We start from the raw sequence: 14,114 nt of genomic DNA, 5'->3' as shown, positions 1-14,114 counted from the left end.
TGATTTTTTTCCCAAATTCATTTTATTTCAAGGAGGAAAAGAAAAAACTAAAGAATTCAAAACATAACTCAGGGGGCAACAGTAGTACATAATTGCACACTGTCATCCTGAGTCATTCACCCAGAGCACAAGACATCTGCATTCAGTTGTCCAGATAGTACCAACACAAATCTTTCTCTTCAGTGAACACAGAGAAATCAGTAGTATAACTATCTTTATACAATGGAGTACTATTCAGCCATAAAGAAGGATAAACTGGAGACTTTTATAGTTTTTTAACTGTGTCTTCTTTAGATATGGTCAGCATCTCCTTCATTTCTTTTATCATTTCTTCTTTCACCTGAGAGATTATTTCTAGTTTGAATTCCTTTAAGGCTTCCCAGAGTTGCTTCTTTATTTCAGTTACTATTATTTCAGGTATTTCAGGTATGTGGCACATGTTTTCTTCTATGCACATGGCTCCTAGGCTTTCTTGGGATGGGCTGGATGTTTGAGATTGCATTTTGGTCTTTCATTTTGTCATTTTCCTATATTTTTGAGCTTCAAGTGTTGTTCCAAGTGAGGGAGAAAGGTCCACCAGGCTGGGACGGGGTTCCAAGCCTCGGCCCCACTCACTGGTCCCAGCAGGAAACTGTGGCCTGGCCCCCAGGCGAGGAAGAGAGTTCCCCCAAACTGGAATAGGATTCTGCGCCGCTGCTCCACCGAGATTTTTATAGTTAAATGATGCAGCTTGAGACCATACTCATATGTAAAGTGAATCAGACCCGCCTGTGTAAATACCGTATTGTCTCACTAGTGTGAGAAGCTGAAAGAAACAACATATGGACATGTATATATATATATATGTATATTGAAGCAAAAAAAAGGAAAAGTAGCCAGCTTTGGTGGTGCATGCCTGTGATTCCAACACTCAGGAAGCTGAAACAGATCACCGTGAGTTTGAGGCCAGCCTGTGCTACATGGTGAGTTCAACACCATACTGAAATAGAGTAAGATCCCGTCTCAAGAACAAAAACAAAAACAAGTGAAAGGTAAAGGAAACATACAATAAAATCAATAAAATGCATAAAAATTACTCAGGATTCCCACATCAGAGGTAATCATGCATTAATTTTAGGGTTACAGGGTCCCATATTGGGGCAGCATGCTTTGTATGCATACACACACAGGGAGAAGAAAATTAATGCTTCAGAAGCTAGTTGCATGTTGAGTCATTGCTCTGAGAGGACGGAAGGAAAAAATCGGTTATTCTGTTTCGGAAAACACCTTAATGTGTTTTAGGGATGATAAAATAGAGGTCTAGAAGGAGAAGGTAAAAAGGTTAAGTTTAGCGCTTTATCCCAAGGAATCTCGGGTAGGAACGTGTTTGGGACCCTCTGGTACCTGAACAAAGGAGAAACACGAATGGCCCATCGGTAGGAGTGCAGACCAGGACATGTCAGCTGACCCTGAGGAGAGAGCCAGCGGGAGGTGGGGGCCTGGCTTGGGAACTTCGCACAGTTTTTCCTGCCATTCCTGCGCCCTCCTGTACCCTGAGGGAGCTCCTCTCACTGTGGGTGGTCGTGGTAGGGCAGTGCCTCATCCTCCAGCCTCAACACAGGGCCAGGCTGGCCACTCATGATGCCGGGCCTGGGCAGCATACAGGCTCCTGACCCAGGCTGGGCCAGTCAGAGGCCTTTGTCAGAACTTTCCCAGTTATCCTGGCTCGTTCTTCTGTAGCCCCTCGCCTGAAGAATTTGAGGATGGCATTGTAAGATGATGTGATGGGACAGAGTGAAGCAGGAAAGGGAGAGGAGGGGAGACAGAGACAGAGACACAGACAGAGACAGAGACAGAAACAGAGACACAGACACAGACACAGACACAGACACAGACACAGACACAGACACAGACACAGACACAGACACAGACACAGACACAGACAGACCGGCTCTTCCCTCAGTCTCCGCCAGCCTTCCCACAGCCTTCTTGGCTTTGTGAACTAGCAGATTCCCTTTTGGGGTGGTACCTGTTATTCATAATAAAGGAGTCCTGGTTAATGGCAGGATGAAGAGAGAGAGGGCTCCCACAAGCAGTATCAGCCACTGGAATGATTCAAACCCAGGAGGAACAGCCCACAAACTCAAAGTATTTGGAAAGAATACCAGGCTTTTCTTAGTCAATGGTAACTTCAGAAAAAAAATTATTCTGGCATATCAAATGAAAAGATGATCACTGACAAACAGCTCAGGGGCTTTAAGGTTACAAGCTTTTGTGAAGTAAATGCAAATGCATGGTAAATATGGTTTTGTTACCTTCTTGGATACATTTTGCTACTCAGTGCTTGCCCTCTCTGTGTATGAATCCTGTTCCATATATTATACTATCTACTAAAAGGTCATTTAAAAATTTCATACCAATTGTTTCAAACGTGTGCCTAACCTCAGTGCTGAAGTGACCAGTGACGATGGTGACAGTAATTGGAAACTTTGCATTCTTTTCCCCTGGTGGACGGATAAGAGGCGGTAATGTGGACTTGAGTCATCAAGGGTCTAGGACATCAGCCGCTGCTTACGCTGGCAAAGCAGGAAAGTTTACGGAGCCTGAGGTCATGTTGTTGTGTTCTTTAACACAGTCATAGGAACGTGGAAGATTGGGATCCCAGCGATCCTCTTCCTCCCACCTCCATCCCCACCGGACAGACTTGAGGTTCAGACGCACAAGGAATGTGCTCCTGCAAACATAAATTTCAACATGGTTTCTTGTAAGAGTTTGCTACCTAAACTTAAAAGGCATAAGACAGGTTGATTTGATCTCCACTTATGTAACTCATCCGAGCACTGAACTACGGTGATGAGCTGACTCATAGTTCAGATGAATCATTCTTAAGGTTCCTGATGAGCAACACTTCTTCCAAATCAAAGCTTCCCCTTCCCACTCTTTCTTAAAACAGTTTCCAATGTGGGCATTAACAAGTCTCTGGGCACAGTGACCCTAAAAATAAAAATTCTTGATGCCATAGGAACTATAGTCCAGAAATGCAATGTTCAGGATACAGAATGCACATTAATTTATGAGAAGGAGATGCACATGCATATCTGTGTGGCCGGAGGGGAGAATCGCGTAGAGCATTCTGGTCGTCCCCTAAGCCCTTCTTCCCTTCTTCTTGATTTAATGTGGAATCTGGCTGCCTTGCTGCTAAGTATTATTACCCCTCCTACAGTCTTGGTACATTTTCTGCTGTTATATAAAATGCCCAAACCTGAGGAATTCATAAAGGAAGAAATTTATTTAGGCTCATGGTTGCAGAGGCTGAAAAATCCAAGACTGGGCAACCACATCTGGTGAGGGTCCCGTTCTGTCTCACAACATGGGGAAATCCGAAAGATGGTCAACACACTCGGGGAGGAAAAACATGGACATGGCCTTGATTTATAACAGCCGCTCTCCCAGTAACTAATGCAACTGCACTGTAAGCAACCCAGCCCCATCAGAAAGGTGTTAACCCTCTAACAACCTGAAGGCTCCTTAAGGACCGCGCCTCCCACCGCTGCCACCACACGGCGATCCAGTGTCGATGTGAGTGTTAGAGGGGACAAAGGACACTCAAACCATGGAAATATATGTGATGGGTAAAACAACATTTATGGAGAGTAGTCCTGGAATCCCAGCACTCTGGGAGGCCGAGGCAAGAAGGATGGAAAGTTTGAGGCCAATTTAGCAAGATCCTGCCTCAAAATAAAAAAGGGCTAGGACCAAGGCCCTGGGCCCAATCCAGTACAAAACAATACAATACAATACAACACAGCACAACACCCTATTCCTTCTTTCCCTCTCTCTGGGCTTACTTGCTCTGGGAGAGCATGTTATGCCGAGCAGCCCCAAGGAGAGGGCCACGCAGCATGGAAATGAGGCCTCCTGAGCACAGTCAGCGAGGGGCCAGGACCGGCTTGTGAGCTGGCAAGCGCATCCTCCTGCCTGGCTCAGATAACTGCAGTTCCTTCGCCCTCAAAGCGGCAGCAGTCTGTCTTGTTATCTCCTGCCCAGTCCCAGCTAAAATGCAATCTTTCTAGGAGCAGGTGGAAGTCACAGATCACGGGAACAGCAGCAGCACCTCGGGACTGAAGCTAAGCGCACAGCAGAGCCCTGTCTGTGTATTATCAGGAGGTGTGAGTGTTAGCTGCACTGACAGCCTCTATTCTCGATGGCTCACAAGCAGCGGGTGCCTCCCACTCCCACAAATCTACTGCAGCTCTACCAGTATTTGGGGCAGCTGTCCTTCATATCAACAGTGCTTCCACAACACTTTGCCTTGCCCTGGCAACTGATTGCTTCTCTGACACCCACCGACCTCCTGTTTCCTTGTCCAGGGCAAACTGCATGACCAAAACAGACCCCAAGAGGGCAGAGAAGCACAAGTCTGATTTATTCCCAGAGGAAAGGGGATAGGAAATACTTTCTCAGCAGAACTAGTATCTACCCAGGAGCTCAACATCAGCAACCAATATACCAACCCTCGATTCTTGTCTAGGAAGGGACCCGGCTAGGGAAATAAACACCCATGTTGGTTAAAGTGCAGTGGACCACCTGAGGACCTCTTATTACAGACCCTAGCTAGCCTGAGACATAGGGATATCAAAGAAAAGGTCTATTCGCTGGTTCTAAAGTTACTGACTAGATTTGAAAAATGAAGGCACACTCTAAATTTAAAAATAGCGGGACATATGATAGTAACTTTTTTGTTTTCCTATTAACCTGATTTGAGTTCCAATGGGAAATATACGGCCCAGTTATTGAATCCAGTGTAGTAGACTCTCCAAAAGTGTCACGAGTAATCAGGGAAACAAGGAGGGATGCGAGGCTTGGAGCTAACAGCAAGTGCACGGGAAAGATACCCATTTACTGTCACTATCAAGACAGTGAGAAGCTGGGTGACACCTGAAATTTTTGTGACTCCAGTGCAAATCATCCTGGTAAAATTTGATCTACTCATTCCAAAATTAAAGGTTATTCCCCAAATTTTCATTATTCATTTCAAATATGGTCCATTTACCCTCTTAATTCCTTACCTGCAGTTCCATTGGTTCAGCTAGGAAGTTCAGAATTAGAGCATAAAGTTTTCCAGGTACCCATTTGAACTGGGTGCAGGGAGGCTTCCAAAAATGTCACAGGCCACCAAGATACCTGGGATAAAAATCCCTCTGTGAACAAACAACAGAGCTTGGAAGGAAATGAAAAATGTCAGGTTCTTCATTCCTTAAAATATTTATACATTCATTTATACTCACAATAAATAATGAAAAGAAAACCATGTGTATTTGTTCAGAGCTTTTGGCTGCAAGAGACTGAGTATCTAACTAAAAGCAGCTTATAAGGATGTCATTTTCCAGAAAAATAGGGGCAGTGACTCCAGGGATGTTTAGTTACCTGGGCCAGACTGCTAAATTATCCTTTCTGTGATTCTCTTCTTTCTCCTCATGACCACAAAACAGCTGCTCCAGATCCAGCACCACATCCCACATGATATCATCCAAACACAGGAAGGAAAAGCCCCAGTGTTCTCATTAGGCCTCTTTCATTTTTGTTCATTGGCAGGAGCTCCCTACCAGTCCTCCCCTCCCCTGTCTTTGGAGTTGGGCCTTATCCCTGCCCCTCGCCTGTGATTGGCACAAGGTCTCAAGATAGACCGGCACAGAGCTGGAGGTAGTATCTGCTGCATGGATAAGGTGAGTTAGATTACCGAGATTGCCTGGAATCAGTTACCGCCCTTTCCTGGAACACAGCATCACTTGCTGGCTGAGGAGCACTGGTGTTCCTTACCAAGGAAGAAGAAAGGAATGGCTTTCAGTCCTCGACCAGTGCAGCCCACATTATGCTATTTTTTCTTAGAGCAAGGCACAGGGGAGCCCAGTAAAAGCACTTATTATTTCCTAGTAGTTATGTTGCGGGAAAATTCCCAAGCCAAACCAAACTGAAAGGAAGACTCTGCACCGAGGAGATAAGAAGGCGGCATTTAATCTTTACGGCAGCAGACTGCAGGATCTTCACGCCAGTGCACCGTGGCAGGATAATTCCACAAAGGTAACAGCCCTGAGTTTACAGAGAGCTTAGTTTATATAGAATTTAGACGTGGCAGGTACAAAGCAAGTGATAAAACATTACATCATTGGTTTTGTGCACTGAGCCATACATTGACAGGCAGGCTGGTCTTGAACAGGTTTGTTGAAACAATGAAATGGTTTATTATAACAGAAACCCTCCTGGGACACCCTTACAGGGTGAGCATCACCATAATATGGAGCCATTCTGAGGAACAAGGGGAGGGGGCTCTTACAGGTGTCCTTGACCAGCCCAGGGTGCCTTAAAGTACAGATGATTACTCTGACTCTGTGCCCAGCAGAGGTGTGCAGCTGGGCTTCACACACTGTGGATCCATCAGAAACCACCGAACATAAATTTGGTCAGAGACCACTAATTGCTCACGAAATACCTACAAGTTTGTTATTTTATAAAAGTGTTCTTACATTATAATTGTGCCCCAGCAGTTACTTTGCTTGAAAAAAATGTTTAGAGTTGAAACAAACTGTTTATGCACTAGTACCTCATTAGCAGGCAAGCTCCCAAGTAGAAAGACATGATTTATCTGCTGGGTTAGTCATCCGTTCCTCCAGGACGCAGGCCCGGCGGGGCCTAGCGGGGGTCGGGCCTCCCGCACAGCCTTCTCTTTCCCTCCCATGGTACAGGGTGGCACTCAGTGTGGCCCTGCCCCTCCCTTCACTCTTCTGCCTTGTGCCAGGGGCATTGGGGGACTCGCCCAACCTGGTCCTTCGGCTCCATTTCCACCCCTCCCATCCCTGCTGTGTGTCACGGGACTGGACAGGGCCCAGTGGACCCCTTGTGGACCAGGCCCAGACCACCCATGCCAGCTCTCAGCTCTTTCCAGCCTGCCACCTGAGTGGGGAGGACTCTTTGGAGAACGTGGAGAAGTCTGGGCCTCCTGACTGCACAGAGCAGCACACCTGGCCTGTCACCCATCCAGACCAGAGCAGAGGTGTGCAGAGCTGTTTTGATTTTATAGTATACAGATTTGAACCTAAGGTTTTTGCACTGAACTCTGTCCTCAGCCTTTTTTTTTTTTTTTTTTTTTTTTGAAACAGGGTCTCATAAATCACTGAATTGCCCAGGCTGGGCTTGAAACCTGCACTGTTCCCATGCTTCCCAGGAGTGCCGTGATTATAGATGTATTCCTCACACACAGTGCTTCTCAATGGATAGTTTGCTTTTAGATGGTTTCTGTGACACCAAATGATGATAATCACTTGAGATATCTCTTAAAATGCTTACTCCTGAGTCCCATTAATTCTAATTCTCTTAAGTTAGATATCATCAAATTTGAATCTCTATAGGTAGGAATTTGTATCTGTACTTTTAATCAACTCAAAACATTCTCATGCTCTATACAGTATGAACACATTGTCACCTACTCTTTTTTGTATTATTACTTTTCAGTTAGTTAATTGGAAATTTTTTTTAATTGGTACTGGGGATCGAACTCACGACTGCCTGCTTGCAAGGCAGGTGCTTATGCTGCTGAGCTAAATCCCCCGCCCTAGTTGAAAATTATTGTATCATCTTCCATTACATAAGATCCCTATCCATTTTAACTAGCAAATGTCCATGCTAGGAAACTATCTACAAATAGCTCGTAATTTCCTTCCTGGGGGCACTGGAGGGGATAGGACAATTATAGGCTGTCTTCTGGTCTGTTTTTATTGTTTTTATCAGCTTTAGACTGCTGGGTCCTTATCTCACAGGGCTTTGCAAATTTCCCATTCCCAGGACTTGGAGGAGATTAAGATAGTTACTGATTTCCTGTTCATCCTCCAAAAAGACATGCACTGAAATCCCCACTGTTGGTGAAATTGTGACACAATACAGCCACTTTGGAAAAGCTGTTTGACAGCTTCTGTTAATGTTAACTATGCACCACTCTACGATTCCTGTCTTGGCAACATACCCAAGGAAAAAAAATGAATGTTATATCCACAAAAAGGTGTGGACACTGTGGTTCACAGTGGCTTTATTTTAACAGCCACACACTCAAAACCATCCTTTGGAGTTTGCCCACTAACATGAGACTGAAGGAGACACATTTATATTATGAAATATAGCAAAAAAAAAAAAAAGAAAGAAAGAAAAGAATACCACACAGCAATGGGATAAGTCAGAGATATTGGCAGACCTCAAAACCATGCCGAGCAGAAGAAGCCATGCACAACTGAAAAAACACAATATGATCTGTGCATGTGGAGCTCAAAAACAGGCAAAACCAAGTGGCAGGGACATCGGTAAGATGGAAGGCGCTTCTAGATGAGGTGGACCGATGACCCAGACAGCGAGAGGGTTTCCGGATGGGGAGGGATGGTTCCAGCTCGCCTCTCGGCCGTGGGTGTCACTGCTGTACAAGATGTGAGGCCTGGCTGAGCCCCATGTGCGCCGCGCGGCCCCTGAACCCCCGACCGGCAGGGGAACTGACTCACACGACACACCAGAATGCAGAGACAGAGGTCGCCTTTATTGACTCTCCACACAGGTCGTCCCCGGAACGTTCCTCCCTGATCGGACTCTCCAGTGGGGCTCTCTCTGTTGAGTAACCCCGCGTAGTCCTCCACTCTCTATGGTCTGCGTGTCTTCCCTTCCTCTCTACCTCCTGCTCTGTCCTTATATCTATAGTCCTGTCCTATAGGGTAACAAGGCGTGGCAAAGTCTGATTGGGGGACATCAGCTGTAACTAGGCAGAAGCTGAGGGTAAGAATACGGAAGTAGGAAACGGGCGCCATCTTGGCATCATTCGATGGGAGGGGTAATCTACTGAAGGCTTCGCTCTTTCCTACAGGCCTCATCTGCTTAGGCAGGTCCTCTGGCTCGGCTCCCGACACCCATGCAGGACTTGTGCCTTTTACTTTCGTTGCAGGCAGGCTGCAGGCTATGAACACAGTCCCGGGTCAGGGCTTGTAACTCCTGACCCTTCCGAGTCGGGGTTTCCTCCGCTCCAGATGTTTCCTGCCGGCACCATCTCCCTTCCAGGGTTTTCTTTCACAGCTGTCGCTGTGGGATGTGCTGTTTTACCACCCTGACAGGGCCCCGGGGAGGCGAGGGGCTCAGCCTCGGAACCCCAAGCTCAGCATCGCTGTTGCGGCTCCATTTTTCCCACTTCTGTTTCTTCACTCATTTCCATGTTTTTCACCAGTTGGGTTCCAGCTTCAGGGATCCGTGGTGGATTTATTCAGGACCACTGTGGCTTTGGACACCACCATGCACAGGTTTGGCAAACAGGGCAGAGGTGGCGGCCAAGCAGCTGGGTGCCCCTGTTGCAAAGGAGGGTGTGGGACACCAGAGGTGAAGACTCAGAGCCCAAATGAATGGTGGTTAAATAATAAATTAGAGTGCACAGTCGGATGATAATTATAAAAGACAGAGCCCAAGCTTGTGTAAAATCCTTGGGTTTTAACATTCCACTCACGAGTTCACTGACTATAAAATCTAGCTGTCCAGAGCGGCAATGCCCACACCTCTGGACTGAATCTGGTTTCCGTTCCCAAGTGGAACAAATGCATCTCTGCTCACAGTTGAGTCACCGTAACCTAGTCCAAAATGAGGGTGGACCTGAAAGCATGAAATATACTCCCTCTAAACTTCTGGATGCTCTGAGTCACTTAGGAAAATGAATGTGTGAATCAATTTGGAGACATTAAGGAGTCTTGCCAGGCGTGGTGGAACATGCCTGTAATCCTAGCACTCAGCAGGCTGAAGCAGGAGAATTCATGCAGGTTTGTGACCTGCCTGGTCTAGAAAGTGAGTTCCACACATCCTGAACTGCATAGTGAAACCTTGTCTCCAAAAACAAAACAAAACAAACAAATTAAGGAGCCTTCCTGATTTGGAAGAAGAGCCTGTCCCCAGTAGCTGTAGCTGTCATCCCTGGATGGCTGTAACTGGGGAGAGGAGACAAGCAGGAATCCCTGCACAAGCCCACCTGCCCATTCAGAAGTCCTGCTGCTTAAAGCCAGGGGTTTTCAACTTTGGCTGCAAGTGACAGCGGTGTAGAGAGCTTTTAAAACCCACCACAGGCCAGGGGATTTAGCTTAGTGGCATAAGTGTCTACTTGGAAAATGCAAAATTGTGAAATTGTGAGTTCTATCCCTGATACAAAAAAAAAAAAAAAAAAACCCACCACAGCCAGGATCCCAGCCCAGGAATTCTGGTTTCACTGATCTGGACATCACAATTCTCAAAAGTCCCTATGATGTTAAAATGCAAAGTTCTGCTGTGTGTTCAAACCCAACCCCATCACATAGATTCATGACCTCTCTGTTCTTCATTTGGTGGACATTTGTGTTGTTTCTCTTTTGGGGGTCATGATGAATAACACTGCTGCAAAATTTGTGTCCAAGTGTTTTTGTAAATGTTTACTTCCAACTCTTAGATACATGTCTCAGAGCTGACACTGCAGGGTCACTTGGGAATCGTGTATTTAACTCTCTGAGTAAGCCTGTGCCATTTTCCACAGTGGCAGCCCATTTTATAGTCCCACCAGTAGACTCTAAGGAGTATAATTTTCTCACATCTTTGCCAACACGGACTGTTTTCCATCTTATAAAATTGAAGCCATCCTGGTGGGTATGAATTTATTGTGGTTTTCTTCTTGCATTTATCTGATGAGAATCTCTTCATGGGCCGATTGTCCATTCATACACTTTCTTCAGGGAAATACCTGTTGAAGTCTTTTGCTTATGTTTAAAGTGGGTTGCCTTTGCATTGAGTTGTAAGAGTTCATGTTTGCTAGACCTAAATCTTTCTCACAAATGTGATTTGCAAATATTTTCTCCCATTCTACAGATTATGTTTTCAGTTTTTTATGCTAGCCTTTGAAACTTAAAACAGAAGTTTTTAATATTGGTGAAATAGAATTTATGTATTTTTTCTTAGCTAGTTGTATATTTGTTGTCACAACTAGGACACAGAAATTTAGTAGCAAATAGAATGGTGGCTTTTTCCATCCTGCATGCTGGTGCCTGGCCACAGAGACTGAGGTCATAAATGCTGATTATTTTAAAGCATTCAGTTTTAGCCTAGTTGATACCATAGCTTTTTGCAAAGGTAAATGAGAGGCCATAGTGAGGTAAACTAAATCTGCAGCTGTAAAGCGCTTTGCCTTAAGGGGATTTCCAGCAGCAGCAGCAACAAAGTCTACAGATTTCACTAGTTGCAGGTCAGTGGCATCTGGATCTCTGAAACAGTTTCTGTTTTTCCCTTTAGTCCTCACAGCTGATTGCACAAACTAGCATGAGATTACAAGCAAGTATAATGTCTAAGCAAAATAAAGTTAGGGGCATGTTAGCACTATCCACAAAATATGCAATGTGTGTGCATAAGGGCACCATATGACCGACCCTTAGGAATGTCCTGATTTCAAATCTCCGTCCTTGTGGTCCAAATGTATCCAGTTAAGGGCTCAGAAAAAACAGGTGCCACACATACACCACATGGTCAAAGAGAAAAAGCATCTGGACTCCTTGGCTGGTGGAGGCAATTCCACTGCGTCTCAGTTTATTGCTGAAGTTTAAAGGAGGCCGCTGTTTCGAACTAGCCTGCTGTACTGGCCCCAGCAGACCCAGCAGACCCAAAATGAAGTCATTCAAGGTAAATGAAGCGGATAACTCCCCCAACAGACCAGATTTCCTGAAAACAGGAATCTACCTGAGCCAGAGCAATAAGGAAATCCCCTCTGCTTTAACCCTCACAGGAAAGCAAGGGTCTCTGACCTTTTCTGTTACTGTTTCCTTGCTCCCACCTTACAGAAACCAGTCACTCTGTCATGCCCAGCGAATTAGATCTTTACACTAAACATGTTGCAGTTTGGTCCCCTGATCTAGGCTGTCGTGTCTGCTGCAATTGGGAGCTGGGAGTGTTAATGAGTGAACACCCTACTGATAGTTTGAGAGACTGCCATTGGTAAACTAAGCCATAGACCATCTCCAAAGCCAAGAGAGGTCCACAATAATACCAGTAGCCTAAGTGCTCCTGTGCTTGGGTTAAACCGAGGATGCTGCCTAGGGAACTCGCGCCTTCTTGTCTGGAAGAAGAGCCGCAGCAGAATCAGGTCTGATGCACACCCCAGACAGAAGGGCTGTTTTGTTCCCAAGAGCTGAGCAGCTGGCCGAGGGACGAAGGAACCTTTGGTATTCCTGCTCTGGCCAACACTGTCATGCCTTTCATCTTCCTCATGAAGACGCCGCACTTCTTCCAGTTCAAAATATTTATTCCATAAAAGCACATGAGCATCTGGTCTGACAGTAAGAAGGGACCTTTCCCTCCACTCTACTTTGCCTAGAGGAAGTGGAGAGTAATTTTTTAAACTGCAGCAGCAAAGCATTAGGAGCTTCTAGATCGTTTAGTCCATCATTTTTAGAGCTGGAGGTTTATTTGAGGATAGTCAAAAGTTTGGTAAAGTAGACTCAAATTCCACAAAGACTAAGCAGTTTTTTTTTTTTTTTCTGGCAAAATAAACATTGCCAGGGTTGCTGCAAAGTCTACACCGCACCACTCGGGGCTGAAAAAGGCTCTGACCCCATTCTCGCTAGAAAGGCACAGGCAGCCTCCTGTCTCAGTATCTGCTGTGGTCAGGAGCCAGCTTTCTGCCTTGTACAGTGCAGTACTTTCCTCCCTAGGAAGCAGCTAGCACAAGTGTCTCACCGATTGCTGAGATGTCCAGCAGCCACTCTTCAGCTAGTTCTCACCCATGCTTTGAGATCAGGGACTCAGAGCCTCATAAACAGGAGGGCAGGGGACAAACCAGGCAGTGAAGGATGGACCCGGCTGCTTATCTAGACCTAGCCAGGAGGTTAAGGTAGGCAATGCAAGAAAGTTTGGCCTGAGCTTGCCTCGGCAGCACATATACTGTCTCGAGATCATCATAGCCCCTGTGCAAGGGGAAGTTTGGCCTTGAGAAGGCTTAGGGGTACAAGGGGCTGCAAGGGTCCCTTTCACCCTGGGCAGTGGGAACAGGAGCAAGAAGGGACTGAGCAGACTGTCTCCCAGCTCCGTCATGGTGGCGCCCCCCAGTGGTGAGCCACCAACCTGACCTAGGACTCTGGCCCCGGGTGAGGAGGACCCTGGGGAGCTGCATACCAGGCTAAAGCCACAGCCTTGGGCTCCTTGCCCAGCTCAGTAGAGAATGAAAGGCTCTCCTGGGATTGCTCACAACCAAGAATGTGGATGGGCTCACACGATTCCCTTTCCACAGAAGCAGGCCGATCTGGGAAAATGATAAACTTTTGGATGGGTTTCTGATTCATTCCAAGTACCCATGGGAGACTGCGGACCTTTCTTTCCCCATCCACCTTTTCCCACCAGAATTGATTGCTCCCTGTCTCATTCCCCAAGGGTTGGCTCTGCGCTCAGGAATGATCAAGGTCATCTAAGTCTATCAGCAAACAGCATGTTTACATTTCCAGATGGGCCTTAGCTCAAGGAGTATCTGATGTCAGGAATTTGTACAAGAACTGCGGCTTATTGGGCTAGGAGATCAAAGTATTGAGGTTTCTACATCCTCAGTCCTCATAGTAATTATTTGTACCCATCATTCTCTTTAATGATTTGGACTGAAATCTTTCCATTTAATAAAAAAGAATTCTAATATTCCATCCAGTCTGGAGAACTGTGTTCAGATACAGTAGTGCCTTGCTTCACAAACTTAATTTGTTCTATGAGTTTGGAAAAAATGACCCAGGCTTGTGTTTGCTACCCAATGCAGTTTGCAAACAAAAACACAATTCTGCTGAATGCTTCTGTCTGCAAACCAAATTGTTTGCAAACAGAAGTATTCATGAACAGAGGTACCACTGCATATCCAATGACCTCAAAGGTGACCCAAAATGCAACAGCTGCCAGCAACTGGGAAAGGGAGTCTTATGACTTAGCTTCAGGGATGTGGCTACCAAGACCTCCAGTATTGATCCTGAGCTTCCCGCAAAGCTGGCCAGGACTTTAGGGAGAACCACCAGGGACTGTCAAGGACACACACTCTTTGACACCACTCTACTGAGAAACACCCTTGCTATCTGACAGCTTAT

The 14,114-nt window shown here is 45.9% G+C and overlaps 1 long non-coding RNA gene across 1 annotated transcript; it reads right to left on the bottom strand.

Annotated features, from left to right (window-relative positions):
• On the bottom strand, window positions 1–5,603 carry LOC134474072 (uncharacterized). The gene is made up of 3 exons (XR_010044663.1): window positions 5,407–5,603; window positions 5,049–5,180; window positions 1–2,713 (listed from the first exon to the last, which is right to left on the bottom strand). It is a non-coding gene; the product is annotated as an uncharacterized LOC134474072 (long non-coding RNA).
• Between the last annotated feature and the right edge of the window lie 8,511 nt (window positions 5,604–14,114).

Source organism: Cavia porcellus, unplaced genomic scaffold, assembly GCF_034190915.1.
Source record: "Cavia porcellus strain 051 isolate PalLab524CR breed Dunkin Hartley unplaced genomic scaffold, mCavPor4.1 scaffold_30, whole genome shotgun sequence".
Lineage (NCBI taxonomy): Eukaryota > Metazoa > Chordata > Mammalia > Rodentia > Caviidae > Cavia > Cavia porcellus.
This window is presented reverse-complemented; position numbering and strand designations above follow the sequence as displayed.